The 17,157-nt window shown below is 46.0% G+C and overlaps 1 pseudogene; it reads right to left on the minus strand.

Moving 5' to 3' along the window:
- Window positions 1-11,662: 11,662 nt before the first annotated feature.
- On the minus strand, window positions 11,663-15,651 carry LOC123143015 (receptor-like serine/threonine-protein kinase SD1-8; annotated as a pseudogene).
- Between the last annotated feature and the right edge of the window lie 1,506 nt (window positions 15,652-17,157).

Raw genomic sequence — 17,157 nt, forward strand, 5'->3', positions numbered from 1 at the left:
TCAGGATGAGACTCTGGACGAAAAAAAGAGGTCATAAAAAAGGCCCAAATAAAATAAAAAAATGAGAGAAAAAGAGAGAAGGGACAATGTTACTATCCTTTTTCCACACTTGTGCTTCAAAGTAGCACCATGATCTTCATGATAGAGAGTCTCTTATTTTGCCACTTTCATATACTAGTGGGAATTTTTCATTATAGAACTTGGCTTGTATATTCCAATGATGGGCCTCCTCAAATGCCCTAGGTCTTCGTGAGCAAGCAAGTTGGATGCACACCACTTAGTTTCTTTGATGAGCTTTCATATGTTTATAGCTCTAGTGCATCTATTGCATGGCAATCCCTACTCCTTGCATTGACATCAATCGATGGGCATCTCCATAGCCCATTGATTAGCCGCGTCAATGTGAGACTTTCTCCCTTTTTCTCTTCTCACACAACCTCGATCATTATATTCTATTCCACCCATAGTGCTATGTCCATGGCTCGCGCTCATATATTGCGTAAAAGTTGAAAGAGTTCGAAAAGGCTAAGTATGAAACAATTGCTTGGCTTGTCATCGGGGTTGTGCATGATGAGAGCATTGTGTGTAACGAAAATGAAGCATGGCCAAACTACATGATTTTGTAGGGATAAGCTTTCTTTGGCTATGTTATTTTGATAAGACATAATTGCTTGGTTAGCATACTTGGAGTACTATTATTTTTATGTCAACATTAAACTTTTATCTTGAATCTTTCGGATCTGAACATTCATGCCACGATACAGAAAATTACATTGCAGAATATGCTAGAAAGCATTCCACATCAAAAATTCTGTTTTTATCATTTACCTACTCGAGGACGAGCAGGAATTAAGCTTGGGGATGCTTGATACATCTCCAACGTATCTATAATTTTTTATTGTTCCATGCTATTATATATTCTGTTTTGGATGTTTAATGGGCTTTATTATATACTTTTATATTATTTTTGGGACTAACCTATTAACCCAAGGCCCAGAGCAAATTGTTGTTTTTTTGCCTTTTTCAGTGTTTCGCAGAAAATGAATATCAAACGGAGTCCAAACGGAATGAAACCTTCGGGAACGTGATTTATGGAACAAACATGATCCAGAGGACTTGGAGTGGACGTCAAGAAACAACCGAGGAGGCCACGAGGCAGGGGGGTGCGCCTACCCCCCTGGGGGCGCCCTCCCCCTCGTGGGCCCCTCGTGGCTCAACCGACCTACTTCTTCCTCCTATATATACTCTTATACCCTGAAAACATCCAGGAGCACCACGAAACTCTATTTCCACCGCCGCAACCTTCTGTACCCAAGAGATCCCATCTTGGGGCCTTTTCGGTAGCTCCGCCGGAGGGGGCATCGATCACGGAGGGCCTCTGCATCAACTCCATGGCCCCTCCGATGATGTATGAGTAGTTTACTTCAGACCTTCGGGTCCATAGTTATTAGCTAGATGGCTTATTCTCTCTCTTTGGATCTCAATACGAAGTTCTCCTTCATCTTCTTGGAGATCTATTCGATGTAACTCTTTTTGCGGTGTGTTTGTCGAGATCCGATGAATTGTGCGTTTATGATCAAGTCTATCTATGAACAGTATTTGATTCTTCTCTGAAATCTTTTATGTATGATTGGTTATCTTTGCAAGTCTCTTCGAATTATCAGTTTGGTTTGGCCTACTAGATTGATCTTTCTTGCAATGGGAGAAGTGCTTAGCTTTTGGTTCAATCTTGCAGTGCTCGATCCCAGTGACAGAAAGGGAAACGACATGTATTTTATTGTTTCCATCAGGATAAAAAGATGAGGTTTATATCATATTGCTTGAGTTTATCCCTCTACATCATGTCATCTTACCTAATGCGTTACTCTGTCCTTATGAACTTAATACTCTAGATGCATGATGGATAGCGGTCGATGTGTGGAGTAATAGTAGTAGATGCAGGAAGGAGTCGGTCTACTTATCACGGACGTGATGCCTATATACATGATCATGCCTAGATATTCTCATAATTATTCGCTTTTCTATCAATTGCTCGACAGTAATTTGTTCACCCACCGTAATACTTATGCTATATTGAGATAAGCCACTAGTGCAACCTATGCCACTCGGATCTATTATCCATTATATTAATCTCCCGTCAACAAGCTATTTCTATTACCTTTTATTTTGCAATCTTTAGTTTAATCTTTATCATAAAAATACCAAAAATATTATCTTATCATCTCTATCAGATCTCACTCTCGTAAGTGGACGTGAAGGGATTGACAACCCCTTTATCGTGTTGGTTGCGAGGTTCCTATTTGTTTGTGTAGGTACGAGGGACTTGCGTGTGGCCTCCTACTGGATTGATACCTTGGTTCTCAAAAACTGAGGGAAATACTTACGCTACTTTGCTGCATCACCATTTCCTCTTCAAGGAAAAACCAACGTAGTGCTCAAGAGGTAGGAGGCACTTCCTCCTGAACAACTCCCGTGAGGGAATTTACGTGAGTCCTCTTTGGGGTATGCCTGGATACATACTTAATCCTTTTTCCCTCCGAGGTGGTGAGTAGAATTGACCTACTAGCACAGTCAATGTTTGCTCCATACTTCGATAGCCAATCCATACCCAGTATCACATCCAATCCTTGTGACTCCAGAATTATTAGGTCTGAGGGGAAAATATGGCTGCCAATGTTTAAGGGTACCCGGTCGCACCATCGGCAGGCCATATACTCTGCTCCTGGTGAGCTTACTAACAAGGGTGTCATAAGGGCTAAGGTGGGTAACTTAACTTGTCCACAAATCCCCTTGAAATGTATGAATGCGATGCAGCAGTATCGAAAAGAACAAGAGCGGTAAAGGACTTAACCAAAAACTTACCGATAACTGCGTCTGGCTGCTCTTCAACCTCCTCCACGTTCACGTGGTTCACTTGGCCCTTCTTGGAAGGGTTGGGCTTCTTCCCAGAGCTTCCATTGCCATTTCCATTCTTGAGTTCAGGACACTCATTGGCATAGTGTCTAGTCTTCCCGCACTTAAAACAAGTAACATGACTTTGGTCCTTCTTGGCGGGTGTGCTTGGGTTAGAGCGGTTCTGACTGCTTGCTCCACTCCCATTCACATTCCTAGATCCATTGTGGTTATGTGAACTTCCTCCATTGTGGTTATGGCCTCCATGGTTATGGGTATATCCTCTCGAGTTCGGGGTAAAATGTGGCTTCTGCTGAGCTCCTGAATTGTACTTTCCTTGTCCATTCTTCCTTTTCCGGCTCTCAATCTGTTGTTGCTTCCCTTCAATCATAAGAGCCTTATCTACCAACTCCTAGTAGTTGTTAAATGTCGCCACCATTAACTGCATACTCATCTCATCATTCAGCCCTTCCATAAACTTCTCTTGCTTCGGGGCATCTGTGGCCACATCATGTGGGGCATAGCGGGCTAACTTACTAAACTCATCCACGTACTGCCCCACAGTACAGTTGCCCTGGCGTAAGTTGCGAAACTCATGCTTCTTCATGCTCATAGCTCCAGTTGAGACATGAGCAGTGCGGAACGCTTGCTAAAATTGCTCCCAAGTAACATTAGTTATAGGGAAGGTGGTTGTGTAATTCTCCCACCATGAGGCTGCAGGCCCATCCAATTGGTGTGCGGAAAACGCACCTTCTTAGCATCCGTGCAACCTGCAGTGGTTAACTCCCTTCCAATCCTACGTAGCCAGACATCAGCAACTATGGGCTCGGTGCTACTGGAAAACACCGGCGGTTGTAACCTCAAAAAACGGGCTAAGTTGTCAACTGGAGGGGGTGGCGGTGGGTTGTTGTTATTGTTGTTGTTGTTGCCTTGATTCTAAACTAGCAACTGCATCAGTGTATTCTGTTGTTGGATCAACTAAGTGAGCTCCGGTGGGAAGGCAAATACGGGGTCACGTCTCGGAGGCATCTGAGGGGTTTAGAGGGGAGAGATTAGAATAGAAATGAGATCTAGTTAGAAGACACTACCCATATGCACATGAGACAAACACAAACATATCACACCAAAACAATATCAAGCAAGGGCATACAATCAATCCAACTATCCTTACAATGCTCGGACTACTAATATATACATGGGGGAAATACTACTATTTGTATGGTGGTCTACTAGAAATTTTGATCGGTAGAAAACTCCATGATATCAGCTCCAGCTTCGTCTTCATAATCATCATCACCGGGGTCAGAGTCGGTGTCGTCGATGATGATGTAGTCCTTGGGGTGGTCGTCATCTCCTCCTGGCGTAGGGTCTCCCATGAATACTCCTAGCTCCCTTGTCAGGTCGTCATTCATCTCTACTAGTACGGTGATTTCCTCCTTGTATCCGTCGTGTGTAGACTTGAGTTCCTCTTCAAGCTCCATGTTCCTAGTCATCAACTTCTTCAGATCTATCATGCTTGCGCACATTTGGTTCTCCTGGCGACGAATGTGCTAGTTTAACTGCAGGATGTAAGCTGCAATGGACCTATCCTTCCTGGTGTTGATCATCTCCCATTGCTCATCTCGGCGTCCACATATCTGGTAGATAGTGTCCTTAAGATCCTTGTGATAAACATCGCCGATGCGTCCTATGGCGATGTGGGCTGCCATGCTCTTTCCTAGTATCCAGGTTGGTGCATCAAAGGAAAACTCTATTGGCTCAGTGACTGGCGTGAATGTCCTTCCTGGAACTTGAACTCGAATCGTACAACGCTCCTCTTCTGGTAAAGTGGCGGTGTAGGTCCCGGTGAAGCTTGGTATTCCAATGTTCAGGTACCTAGTGACTTCCTTCAAGTGTCGTCCGAAAGGTGTGTCTTCATCCGGCTGTGTAAACTTGGTCCTTGTGTCCTCCATCCTATAGAGTAGAAAATGGAGAGAAGTCAGAAATTAGTAGAGAAGAGTGACCTATGGCTCATCTTAGTGGTCGTTTCCTACATTTAACGTGTGCTCTGATACCATCTTGTAGCGATCCAACCTCAGATGGTCGAATCTCTGTGCATAAGTGTCATCCCTGGTGGATTTATAACAGAGTGTCAATCACACACTTATTACAACGAATGTCTCAAAGAGAACTTATTACAGTAAATATGGCTTAAGGCCATCTAAATAAGATAACAGCGGAAGGCTTGGAAGATAAAGTGAGTCCATCAACTCCAACGTCATAGTTGAGTGCACGACAACGACCTAGCGCACCTTACTCTTCGTCTAAAAAGTCTACAACATGATATGTTGCAGCCCGAAACGGGTCAGCACATGGAATATGCTGGCAAGATAACACAGTAGAGCAATGAAACAAGTAAAGGCTATCACTACATGCATATATGGCTAGTGGAGGCTCTATGGTTATAATGTTTTTGCGAAAAGCCAATTTTTTCCTACAACAAAGGAATATATTTTATTTAACTATCATGGTAGTTGAAAAACATTGAGAATGGTAAAACCCCATCTCAATCCCATTTACAAGTAATTAACATCCCAACAAATTAATTTAGGGTGATGAGATCCACACGATAATCCAAGAACCAGATAATCAAGATGTCCATAACCGGGGACACGGCTAACCATGATTAGTTTGTACACTCTACAGAGGTTTGCGCACTTTTCCCCACAAGACTCGATCTCCTCCGTTGAATTTCTCGCACTACATGGTGTTTGAGAAACGGATGACCGAGACACAGTCTTTCAGAAGCATTAACTCTAACCCCGGCTAGACAGTACCAACCTACATCCCCTACATCTGCTAGCCTACCACTGGAAGAGGTCATCCAACTTACTCCACTATGCTAGAGCCCATAATAGCTTGTGGCTGCACACTGGAGTTTCTAGCATGAATAATCTTATGATCCCTTTGAGCCTGGGTGGCGAACCAAAAAGGACAGCACTGGTATATCCCCAGGTGCCCGCAAACAATCCACCCAGGTGTGTGCTTAAGTAGCCACCTTAAGTAAACCATTAATTAATAATCTCACATCTGTCATGGATACACTCAAACCCAATCCACGTCTACGAGCATAGCATGGCAATATAAGCACAACGTAGAAGTAACTCCCGGGGGTTTGATAATAAAAGGGCAATAGGTTCTACCTCATCAACTACTTCCCAAAACCCACATGTTAAGAGATCCTACTCATGCAATGTTTGTGGGTTGTAACTAATGCATAAAACTTGGTAATAAAGGGGTATGATCAATGTGTTACTTGCCTTGCTGATGATCCGCAAAACCTAGTGACTCGTAGTAGCACGCTGCGCACACCAGGAATTCTATCGCAAACAAAAAATAGCATACATAAGCACTCAAGCAAAGATGCAAGGGTAAAACTTTAAATAAGAAGATCCAAACTGAAAGTTCAACTGAAGAGGTTCGATTTGCCAAAAGAAACGATCGAAACGGAGATACGGAACTGAAACTACGGTCAAAAGAAATTCATAGACAAATCTGCTTGCAACCAAATTTTAATTTGTCAAAAACCTTGTTCAAGTTGATTAAACAGAAAGAGGGGTTCAAGACGAAGATTTTGGCGTTGGTTTCACTGGATTTGGAAAACGGTTAAGAAACGGCGAGGGTTTGAAGATCAGGGGCTAATCTGCGACAAAAATAATCGCGGATAGGTCCCTGGCCAAAAATAAAATAAAAAGAAAAGACTAACGAACGAACGTTCGATGTCTGAACCTAATCGGCGAACAACGTTCGTTAAAACGAACGAACGGATGAACGTCCGCTAAATAGCATAAACCGATAAACTAAAGAAATAAACGCATCTAGGGTTTTAAAAAACCCGACGGTTTTTACCTAAAAACCAAAGAAAAAACCGGTCGCGTTGAAACAGATCAGATCGACGGCGGAGGCGGTTCCAGCGGGGCTCCGGCGGCATGCGGCGGCACGGCTAGGCAGCGGGGGCGGCGAGGGGCGGCGACGTGGGGCTCCGGCGGCGCGGTGGAGCGGCGGCGGCGCGGCAGCAGCAGTGATGGGCGGCTACGGGCGGCACAGGCGGCGGCTGCGGCGTTGGGTGGGGAGGAGAGGCGGTGGCGGCGGGGTATAAATAGGAGGGGGGGCTCGAGGTGCTTGGGAAAGGGGCGACGGCGGCGTGTTCGGGATAGAAACGTCCATGGCGGCGGCGGCGCGGACTCCGTGCGCGAGCGGGAGACGACGAGGCGGAGCTGGGCCGGCTCGGCTTGGATTAGCCGGCTGGGCCTTCGGCCCAGTTCGGTCTGAAACTATTTTTAAAATAAGGTTCCGCCGAGAAAAATCCTAAATAAAATAAAATAAAAATGTCAAAACAAATTTTCACCGTCTAAATAAAATATTTAGGACAAAGTGAACATTTTCTTGACCTAAAAATACAATTTTGAAAAATGCATATTTTTCTAATTCAAATAAAATAGCGATAAAAATCCAAATAAAATATTTATTTGATTTTAATATTTTTCCTCCAATATTTTATTTATTTTGGAGAAGTCATATTATCTCCTCTCATATAATTTTAATTATGAAATATTCTTGGAGAGAAAAATAATTAAAACCAAAATTATCCTCTTTTCAATATTTGAGAAAATTCAAATATGAAAACAATAAAATCCCCAACTCTCTCAGTGGTCCTCGTGTTGCTTAGGATTTTGGGATCACAAAGCCAAAATGCAATTTAAAATATGATATGCATATGATGACCTATGTATAACATTCCAAATTAGAAATTTGGGATGTTACGCAAGGTAAATCTAATCATAACATGAAACATATGGATCCAAATCAGCCCCTTATGAAGCAACTCATAAACTAGGGTTTAAACTTCTGTCACTCTAGCAACCCATCATCTACTTATTACTTTCCAATGCCTTCCCCTAGGCCCAAACAATGGTGAAGTGTCATGTAATCGACATTCACATGACACCACTAGAGGAAAGACAATATATATGTCATCAAAATATCAAACGAATACCAAATTCACATGACTACTTATAGCAAGACTTCTCCCATGTCCTCAGGAACAAATGTAACTACTCACAAATCATATTCATGTTCACAATCAGAGGGGTATTAATATGCATAATGGATCTGAACATATGATCTTCCACCAAGTAAACCAACTAGCATCAACTACAAGGAGTAATCAACATACTAGCAACCCACAGATACCAATCTGAGGCTTTGGGACAAAGATTGAATACAAGAGATGAACTAGGGTTTGAGATGAGATGGTGTTGGTGAAGATGTTGATGGATATTGACCCCCTCCCGATGAGAGGATCGTTGGTGATGATGATGGTGATGATTTCCCCCTGCCAGAGGGAAGTTTCCCCAGCAGAACAGCTCCGCCAGAGCCCTAGATTGGTTCTGCCTCGTGGCGGCGGAGTTTCGTCCCGAAAGCTTGCTTATGATTTTTTCCTCGATGAAATACTCCATATAGCCAAAGATGGGTATCAGAGGGCTGCCAGGGGGCCCACGAGGCAAGGGGCGCGCCCAGGGGGTAGGGCACGCCCCCACCCTCGTGGACAGTGGGTGCCCCCTCTCTGGTACTTCTTTCGCCCAATATTTTTTTATATATTCTGAAACGTGCTCCCGTGAAGTTTCAGGACTTTTGAAGATGTGCAGAATAGGTCTCTAATATTTGCTCATTTTCCTGCCCAGAATTCCAGCTGCCGGCATTCCCCCTCTTCATGTAAACCTTGTAAAATACAAGAGAATAGGCATAAGTATTATGACATAATGTGTAATAACAGCCCATAATGCAATAAATATCGATATAAAAGCATGATGCAAAATGGACGTATCAGGATGCTGATACGTCTTAAGCGAATCTATCATTTTTGCTATGTTCATGCTACTTTTATGTCATTATTGCATAGTTTTGGCATAATTTTATATTGGTTTATTGGATTAATAGTTAATCCAATGCCCAGTGTCAGTTCTATTTTTTGTATGTTTTTGGACTTTGTGGAAAAAACCGTTTCAGGGAAAAAATTAAGTAAAAATATGTGATGCTATTTTGGATCAAGGCAAAGCAAAGAGCGCCTAAGGCGGTCAGAGGGGAGGCACCAGGCCTCCACGGGGTGGGAGCACGCGGCCTAGGCCTAGGCTACAAAGGTGGGGTTGCGTGAAGCACCTAGACACCTCTCCACGGGTTGGGCTCAGGTGCAGGGTTCACCGCACCTATTATGGTGCAGGCCCAATCAATGCATTTCACGTGTGCTAGTAGGCCCGTACTTCATTATTAATTTTTTTAATCTTTCGATTAATCTCCATCCTCTCTTCAATTCCATGCAAACAGGTCGGATCACACGGCAAGGTACTCCTGTCATGACGACCTCCGCCGTCTTCACCCAGCACACATCTGGACGAACTTCCTTAATACTCCAATCTTCGCGACTACAACGTGCTGCATTTTTTTATGGGCATGTGCTCACTGCTCAGGGCATGCAGGCACTTTTACATGCCGTCGACGTGAGCACACACTCTTCGATGGTATTGATCAAATGATCCATCACGTTGTTTTCTCGTCAGATCAGATTCCAGCCGGCCAGTACTTTTGATTGTCTGACGGCAAGATTGTTCAGAGCACAACGAGCGGGTTAGCAAGCATGCCGTAACCTAGGTCTCGTAGGGTCCTCGAGCACGCACACGTCCTGGCCGATGAAGATTAGCTATTTAGCTGCTGCATGGACAAACAGCGATGGAGATTTGCAACAGAGAATAAACAATCCAAACTATTTCGTAAGAGATTTGCAAGTTTGGAATTGCAGCAGAGAGAATAAACAACAAATAAGTTAGATATAGCACAGAGAGTTTGGAAGAAAAGCGATCCATTGAAGGATTAATTAAAGAATGAATTAATTAATTGCTTGGGCCTACAAACATACGTGGCATGTGCTCATTGGGCCTGCACCATAATAGGTGCGGTGACCCCTGCACCTGAGCCCAACCCCCTCTCCACCTTCTCTTAACACCTTGCCATTATATTGCTCTGAAACCTCGGAAACATTTATCTAGGAATTTTTTCAGCTAGCACCACCACACATTCCGTGGTGATCCAAGGTAGAGTTCGTTTTTGGTACACTGCCAACAAGGAAAATTGTCGTTGTAGCTATATTCATCAACCTCGCTGCCATCATTGTGAGTAGTTCTCTTTGGACTGAGGATCCATAACATTAGTTAGATGGCATCCTCTCCCTTTCTTCTCAGTGCAAAGATCACGTGAGATTCCCTACATGATTGTGATCGATTTGATGTAATTCTTGGTATGTTTATTGTTGTGTGATGAATTATCGAATTTTTTAGTTCGTTGCCGCATGATTTATAGACACATATTCTCTTTGATCTTTCACTGGCCATGTTTGACTGATAATATCAAGAGAGATTTTTTATGTTATATGGGTTCAAACTTGCAAGTAATATATTCTAATGATAGAAAGGGGAAAAGGTTGTATTATGTTATTGCCATTAAGTATAAAAATATAGTTGTCTAGTTGTGTCGGTGATGAACTAAAGGTAAATAGAATATATTATTAACATTCTGTCACTTTGCTTGAAGCAATGCTTAGGGCTCCAAAAAAATTGATACATTGGTTCTTAACTGAGAAAAATGCTTGTTGCGTGCTACAAACCCTTGCTCTTGAAGGCCTAACAACTTGTATAGAGGGAAGCTGAAGCAGCCTCCCCCACCCAAAAAATATTTCCTCGCTAGCCCAAATTCTCTCTGGGAGAGGATCGAGCTGAACCAGCATTTGCAAGGAACGCTTGTCATCACCTTGTCGTCGATGCCAACACCGCTTGCGGCTTTCTCTATCGCGACGGAGCCGGCCATTGGCCAATGCGTTGAACAAGGCGGTGGTGCCGATGAAGAAGAAGAAGGCGCTACCCTCTCTGACATTTCCCCCATGGCCCACCTGCCCTTTCTCAATGTACTACAACGGTGTCGCTCCCCCTCCCCCTTCGATGGCCATTGAGGAGCCCGCTTTCGACGAGACAAGGAGCGAGGACGACATGCTCGCAAGATTATTTTTTTTTTGCAATGCCTCTGTTGAACGGTGAATGATATGGTGATAATTTCTACGATGTTTATTGCTATTGTTGTGAAACAATCGAGTCGGATGAGATGTTCGAGTTCTTGATGCAAGTGGACGAGAGGGCGATCGAGGAGCATGCAATCATGTTCATGGATCCAGGCAAGATGGATGAGAGTGCGACACAATATTGGGAACTCACTTGTGGGAAGATCTTTCTAACTCATTTGGTGGTGGTGTCATCGGTGATGGCGTGAGTGTGTGATTCGATTGTGATCGATATTCACTTCTGATCCACCATGTGCTTGTTGTTTTTTGGAATGAATTTGTTCCAGTCGGTGCCCTTTGGCTCAAATGTGATTATGTTTTAGTTGTTTGTTCGATTGGATGAAGTATGTTAATGTTTGTGGTTAAATAATGATGTGGTGCATTTGAATTGTTTAAGTTTGTGTTAAAATGTGGTGTATTTGTTTGGAATGTTTGTGGAAACATTTGGAAGAATAGCAAAAGAATATTTTGTGGGGTTAAGTTTTGGGAAAGGGCTAGGTGCACAAAAGTTTAATCTCTTAAAATCTGGGTGTTTAAAGGATGGGGAGAACTAGAGATCGTGGGACTCAATCATTAACCCACCACGTATTAAATCATTGCCTACCATCTGCACACATGCAAATGCAGTTCAGTTAAAATTTTGTCGGATCTTGAATTTGTTATCAATCTCCGTGATTTACATAGGTTTGTTTATTAAGAGGCATACACATGTCTATCAATTAGTCGTGAGTAACGTCTTCAATCTTCGGTTCTAGCTCCAGCTTGCCCTCCATCCCTCCATCCATGCATCCTTGCTACCTGCCTTCGATGTTCGTTATGGTTAGCTCGACATTGTCAGATGTGTCATCCAACACGTCGAGAAGATCCACCGGAGTGCTCACTGGCATGCATACCACCGGCCGAAGTGGCCGCCCCGGTGCCTGTTGGTGCGATAACATGGGGATTACAGCAGCCATTTGCGGTCGTTGGCTTGGGCTCTCCTGAACGCATAGTAGCCCTACCTGAATGCACGTCACGACTTGCTCTAGCTCCGTCGGGGAGCAGCCATTGCGCACGGCTGGGTCCAGGAGCTCGAGGCTCTTGTTCTCTTCAAATAGCTTCCATGCCTGCAAAAAACATATTCTGTTTGTCAAGGTCGCCGTGGAATTCAGTATGATTCCATCAGGGTGAGTTTCTTGGTTCAAACAAATAGGGTTGGGGCTTGGGTTGTGTAGGCACGAACTTTCTTGGTTCAAACAAACTTTTAAAAAATGGTTTGTTTAAGGCACATCTAGGTGTGCTCTTCTTATTGCACATCTAAATTGTTCAATCAAACATACATAGGAAAAAAACGTAAGAATCCCTGTGTAAAATTAATGACATGGGAGTTAGATGTGCAATATGCAATACGTAAGGCACATCTAAATATGCTTTAGTAAAAATTCATTTTGATTATTTTGTATTGGGTTGCAAGAGGTAATTGATTGCTTACATGAGCTATGAGGTTGAAACTTCGCTGGTTACGATCTCCAGCAACAACACACCGAGGTTATAAACATCCTGCGTGAATGATATCAAGCCATCCATGGCATATCCGGTGACATGTAGCCACTGCCAGCACACCGTACAAAAATCAACAATCAGAAAATCCGGCTAGGGTACACTCGCAAAGAAACTAAAAACTATAGTACTTGAACATTGCCGTGTCATATGCAAAGTTGCAGTTCTTACTATGTTCCAACAATTCTTTCTGTGACGGTCGAGTCCTGACTGTCGCCGATGCTGCTGAATAGCTTGGCGATTCCGAAATCCGATATCTTGGCCACCATGTCCCCGTCAAGGAGAACGTTAGCTGCCTTGAGGTCTCGGTGGATCATCGTGTGCCTCGAGTCCTGGTGAAGGTAGAGCAGCCCTCTAGCAACGCCTAGGATGATGTCCATCCTTTTCTTCCAACTCAAGGTGGCGCGCCTCCTTGGATCTGTTGGCAAATTCACATAGTTGAATTTCTCGGCAAAAATGGTTGTAACTATTTGCCGTAGTTAGGGTGAGTGACACGTGCTAACCGAAAATGAATGTGTCCAAGCTCTTGTTGGTCATGTACTCGTAGACCAGTATCCTCTCGGAGCAGTGGATGCAGCAGCCGAGCAGGCGTACGAGGTTGCGGTGCTGCAGCTTGGCGATTAGGTCCACCTCGTTCTTGAACTCTCTCAGTCCTTGCACCCTGTTCTCCGTCGACAGTTTCTTCACCGCAACTTCCTGGCCGTCTGGCATTTCACCCTGATAAATTCTGCTGGTCAGATTTTGGTCCTGACTAACTGGCCAGTACGAAATTTCGGTCCTATTTGGTTCTACAAGGAAGGCGTACTGCTATACGGCCAATGGAAATTTCAGTCCTGATTTACATGGATTCCATGTAGTATTGCAATGTGTATTGTGTAAAAGCATTACTCTTATCACCTTGTAAACAATGCCGAAGCCACCACGGCCGATCTCGTTTTTGGGGCAGAACCCACCGGTGGCGGCTCTAATGACTTCGAGATGGTACGTCGGACATTCGCCACTCAAGATGTCTTCAAACATGGTGGCTGCAAAACGGACAAGGCAGGAAGCCACCTGACATGAGCAATAGTAGGATAGGGCAGCAAGCAAGCAGCAGTTTCAGATTCAGATTATCCTCTGAAAACGCATGCACCAGGGACTCTGACCTTCCTGGCCGCGCCGGATCCTTCTCCAGATCAGGAGGCCGATCGATAGCACAAGCAATGCAAACCCCGCTGTCACCGCGGCGATGACCGCCGCGAACTTCTTGGTCTTGGTTCTCTCTGAAGAATGTCAGCGTCGAGTTAAATGCACAGAAAACTGCAGTCCTCAAGCCAGTGTGTTACTAGCAAGGTGCATCGATCATCATTGTTTGAGCCTGACATGTTTGTCCTGGTAGGCCATTTGACAAGGTCCTTGCACACAATACTATAGTTTGATGCTACTACTACATACTAGTGATTGGAAATATCATCCTCTGCATGGACAAAAAGTCCGAGTGACTGAATTCAGCCGGGAGATTCCGACATGATGCCTAATCGGTGGTTGAAGTCAAGCTAAGGGAACAGGGGTTTGTTTCATACGTAGTACATGCAACTGAGTGATTTGAATAAGAGAGAATTGCATATGTACCGTTCTTACCTAGGTCAGACAACGCCAGCCTGACGAAGAGATCCTGCCCGCCGTCGACGAACCGCGTGTCCATCAGCTCGCCGAACCACTGTATGCACCCGGTGCCGGCCCCGCCTCCACGGATGTCCGACGCCGCGTACGCCGTGCAATTACAGTTGGACAGGCACCTCCGCCCGCACTCCTCGACCGAGGCGCCGGCGTCCACGCTGCTGCCGTGCGTCTCCGGCAGCTTCACACCGCGCAGGGCGTAGAACCCGTCGCCGCCCGCACCGCCGCACCGCAGCGGCGTTCTTCGGGCGCACCCGCCGGACGCGTCCCTCATGCGCCACTCCGCCGGCGACCTCTGCCGGAACCCCCGGACGCAGCTGCACACGATGGCGTCCGCCACGTTGCAAACGCCGAACGCGCCGCACAGGCCGTAGCTGTCGCAATGGTCCCTCGGCCCCGACCAGAAGGTGTTCCACGCGCCCGTGGCGCGGTCCCAGACCATGCGCTGCATCACGCCGGACTCGTTCAGCACCACGCGGGACGGCGGCGAGCCGGCGCGGTCGCGGTACCCGTAGGAGACCTCGTCGGCGGTGTCGGTGAACCGGAACTCGAACATGTCCTCGAAGCTGGTCATCTCCGGTATGCCGCTGAACCGCACGCCGTTCCAGGCCCCCGTCCGGTACGTCTTGCGCCCCTCCCTCCAGATGTGCAGCTCCGGCGAGCCGCCCGCGTCCATGTCGTAGCGGAAGTCGCCGGCGGACGGGTCGTCGGCGTCGCGCCACGAGGAGAGGGACCACGCGGCGCCGGTCCGGAGGTCCCTCCCGGTCCGCATCCCGGAGATGAACGTGTTGGTGGGGTGCTCGAAGCTCTGCACGCCACGGCGCCGGCCTCGCTCGCTAGCACCAGGTTGCCGTTGTCGTGGAGCTGCGCGGCCGCAGCCGGCGCCGCGGCTGAGGAGTTGGACGACCAGACGGTCTCGTTGTCCCTCGCGGTGTCGAGGAGCACGAGGTCTCCTCCGGCGCTGAGCGTGACTACGCCGGAGGACAGGGCGTCGAGCGGGCGGTCGCGGTTCGCGACCCAGACGACGGCGGGCGGGGAGACGGTGAACCATATGCCTAGGAACCACTTGGTGCCGTTGGCGACGGGGAAGAGGCCGAGCTGGAAGACGCCGCCGGGCGAGACCAGCCTCTGTTCGCCGCCGATGGCCCCCTGCCGCGTCAACGTGCTGTCAGCGACGGCGGCCGAGGCAGCAGTGAGAAGCAGCACGGACAGCAATGGGAGGACGAGTCGGCGGTGGCTCTGGTTCATGATGATCTTGCGCCGGCTCAGTATGGAAGTACGGGGAATGTTACCGTGGAGTCGGTGGATTTCTTGCCAAGTTCTATATACCGATGGCTGGCAGATGTACAGCATGTCACGGAATGTTGTCACGGACGGGACGGGTGGTAGCCCGAAAGGAACGAAATTGCCACTGCAAGAGTGCGGGGACAGATCGACGGTAAGCGAGATCGCTGACTCGTCTAGCTAATTTGTTGGCATTTGCCAAGTTGTTTCGTCCATGTCTGCAGATGCAGCAATCAAGAGTTCTTGGTCAGAATTCTTGCTCGACACTGAAGCTTGGTGGCACGTGATTTTGACCATTTCAAACCAGTTCTGGCGTGAAATTATTGATTTCCATACGTTGCTAGCTGGAGTAGTTGTCAGTATCAGTGCGGGGCTTGGTTTGAGCCCAACGTTAGTGCCAAAGCTCGATGATGCCAGTGAAGACGAATCGTAAACCATATTCATGGTTTAAGAGTTAAAGTATTCTCTTACTATTCATGGTCAAGGAATTGGATTTTCTCCACGACAGACTCGCTTTCGTTCGTTAGCAGATTTTTATCCGATCTCCAGTTATCGCAGCAAGCCAAACATGAGACATCAACCTGCTCAAGTAAGGTCCTGGATTCCACCACCTAGTTGAATTGCCAAGATAAAAGTTGACGGAGCTATCAGTGCAGTTTGCCGTGATGATGCAGGCTTATATATGGGTTCCTCCGCACTTGTACACCAAGGTTTGACAGACCCTGCCACACTTGCCGTGAAGCTCTATCAGAGCAATTCTGCAATTCTAACGCGTCGATCCAAACGGACGTCTGCTTTGTTCGCTTTTCGTCCGTTTCGATCGGTCAGTAGGATGTGCACGTCCGGCTTTTTATTTGGGTCGGCAAGTGCGTCCAACAAGAGACCGACCCATTTATGCCGACGTGGCCGAAACTGACTAATTAAACAGAATTATACGTAAATAATTATACGTAAATGGCCGGTCAAACACCGGCGAAAGTCCACTTAAACAACTAGAAAATAAAAAAAACTAATAAATCGCCCACACACTGCCCTAGCAGATCGCCTTGCCCTTGCCCTTGCCGTTGTCGTCCTCGCCGCCGGTGAGGTCAATGAAAACGGGGGAAGGTCCAACCCAACCGAACGCGGCTTGATAGGCCACCAGGACAGCCTCCTCTGGCGTCTGCTGCGGCGGCGGCATAGCGGCGAGGCGGGCGCGCTCCTCCTCCTCCTCAAGCTGTAGAGCCTCCTCGTCACGGCGCAGCAGTTGCTCTCAGACTGCAAAACGGTTGTCTCTGAAATTAAGAGTGGAACACTTGGGGTCATTAGTATGGTTGTGAATGAGATTAACGACACAAAGGAGTTCGAGTCTTGTATAATAGTGAAGCTTTTGAAAAAAACTTCTAAGAGGGAATTAATTAGTGGCATTGGTCTTACCTTAAAGAAGAAAGAAAATGAAATGAAACAAAAACAAAAATAAAGTAAATAAAAAAATAGAAAATCAAAGTTTTTTAAGAAAAAATAAATTAGTCGCATTGGTATTATCCTTTAAGAAAGAAAATAATAATAATAATAATAATAATGGAAAAATTCACACAATTTATGCATAAATTGCTTTTTTATAATATGCAACAATAAGTGTATATAGTGAAGCTTTTGAA

Source organism: Triticum aestivum, chromosome 1A (assembly GCF_018294505.1).
Source record: "Triticum aestivum cultivar Chinese Spring chromosome 1A, IWGSC CS RefSeq v2.1, whole genome shotgun sequence".
NCBI classification, from domain to species: Eukaryota; Viridiplantae; Streptophyta; class Magnoliopsida; order Poales; family Poaceae; genus Triticum; species Triticum aestivum.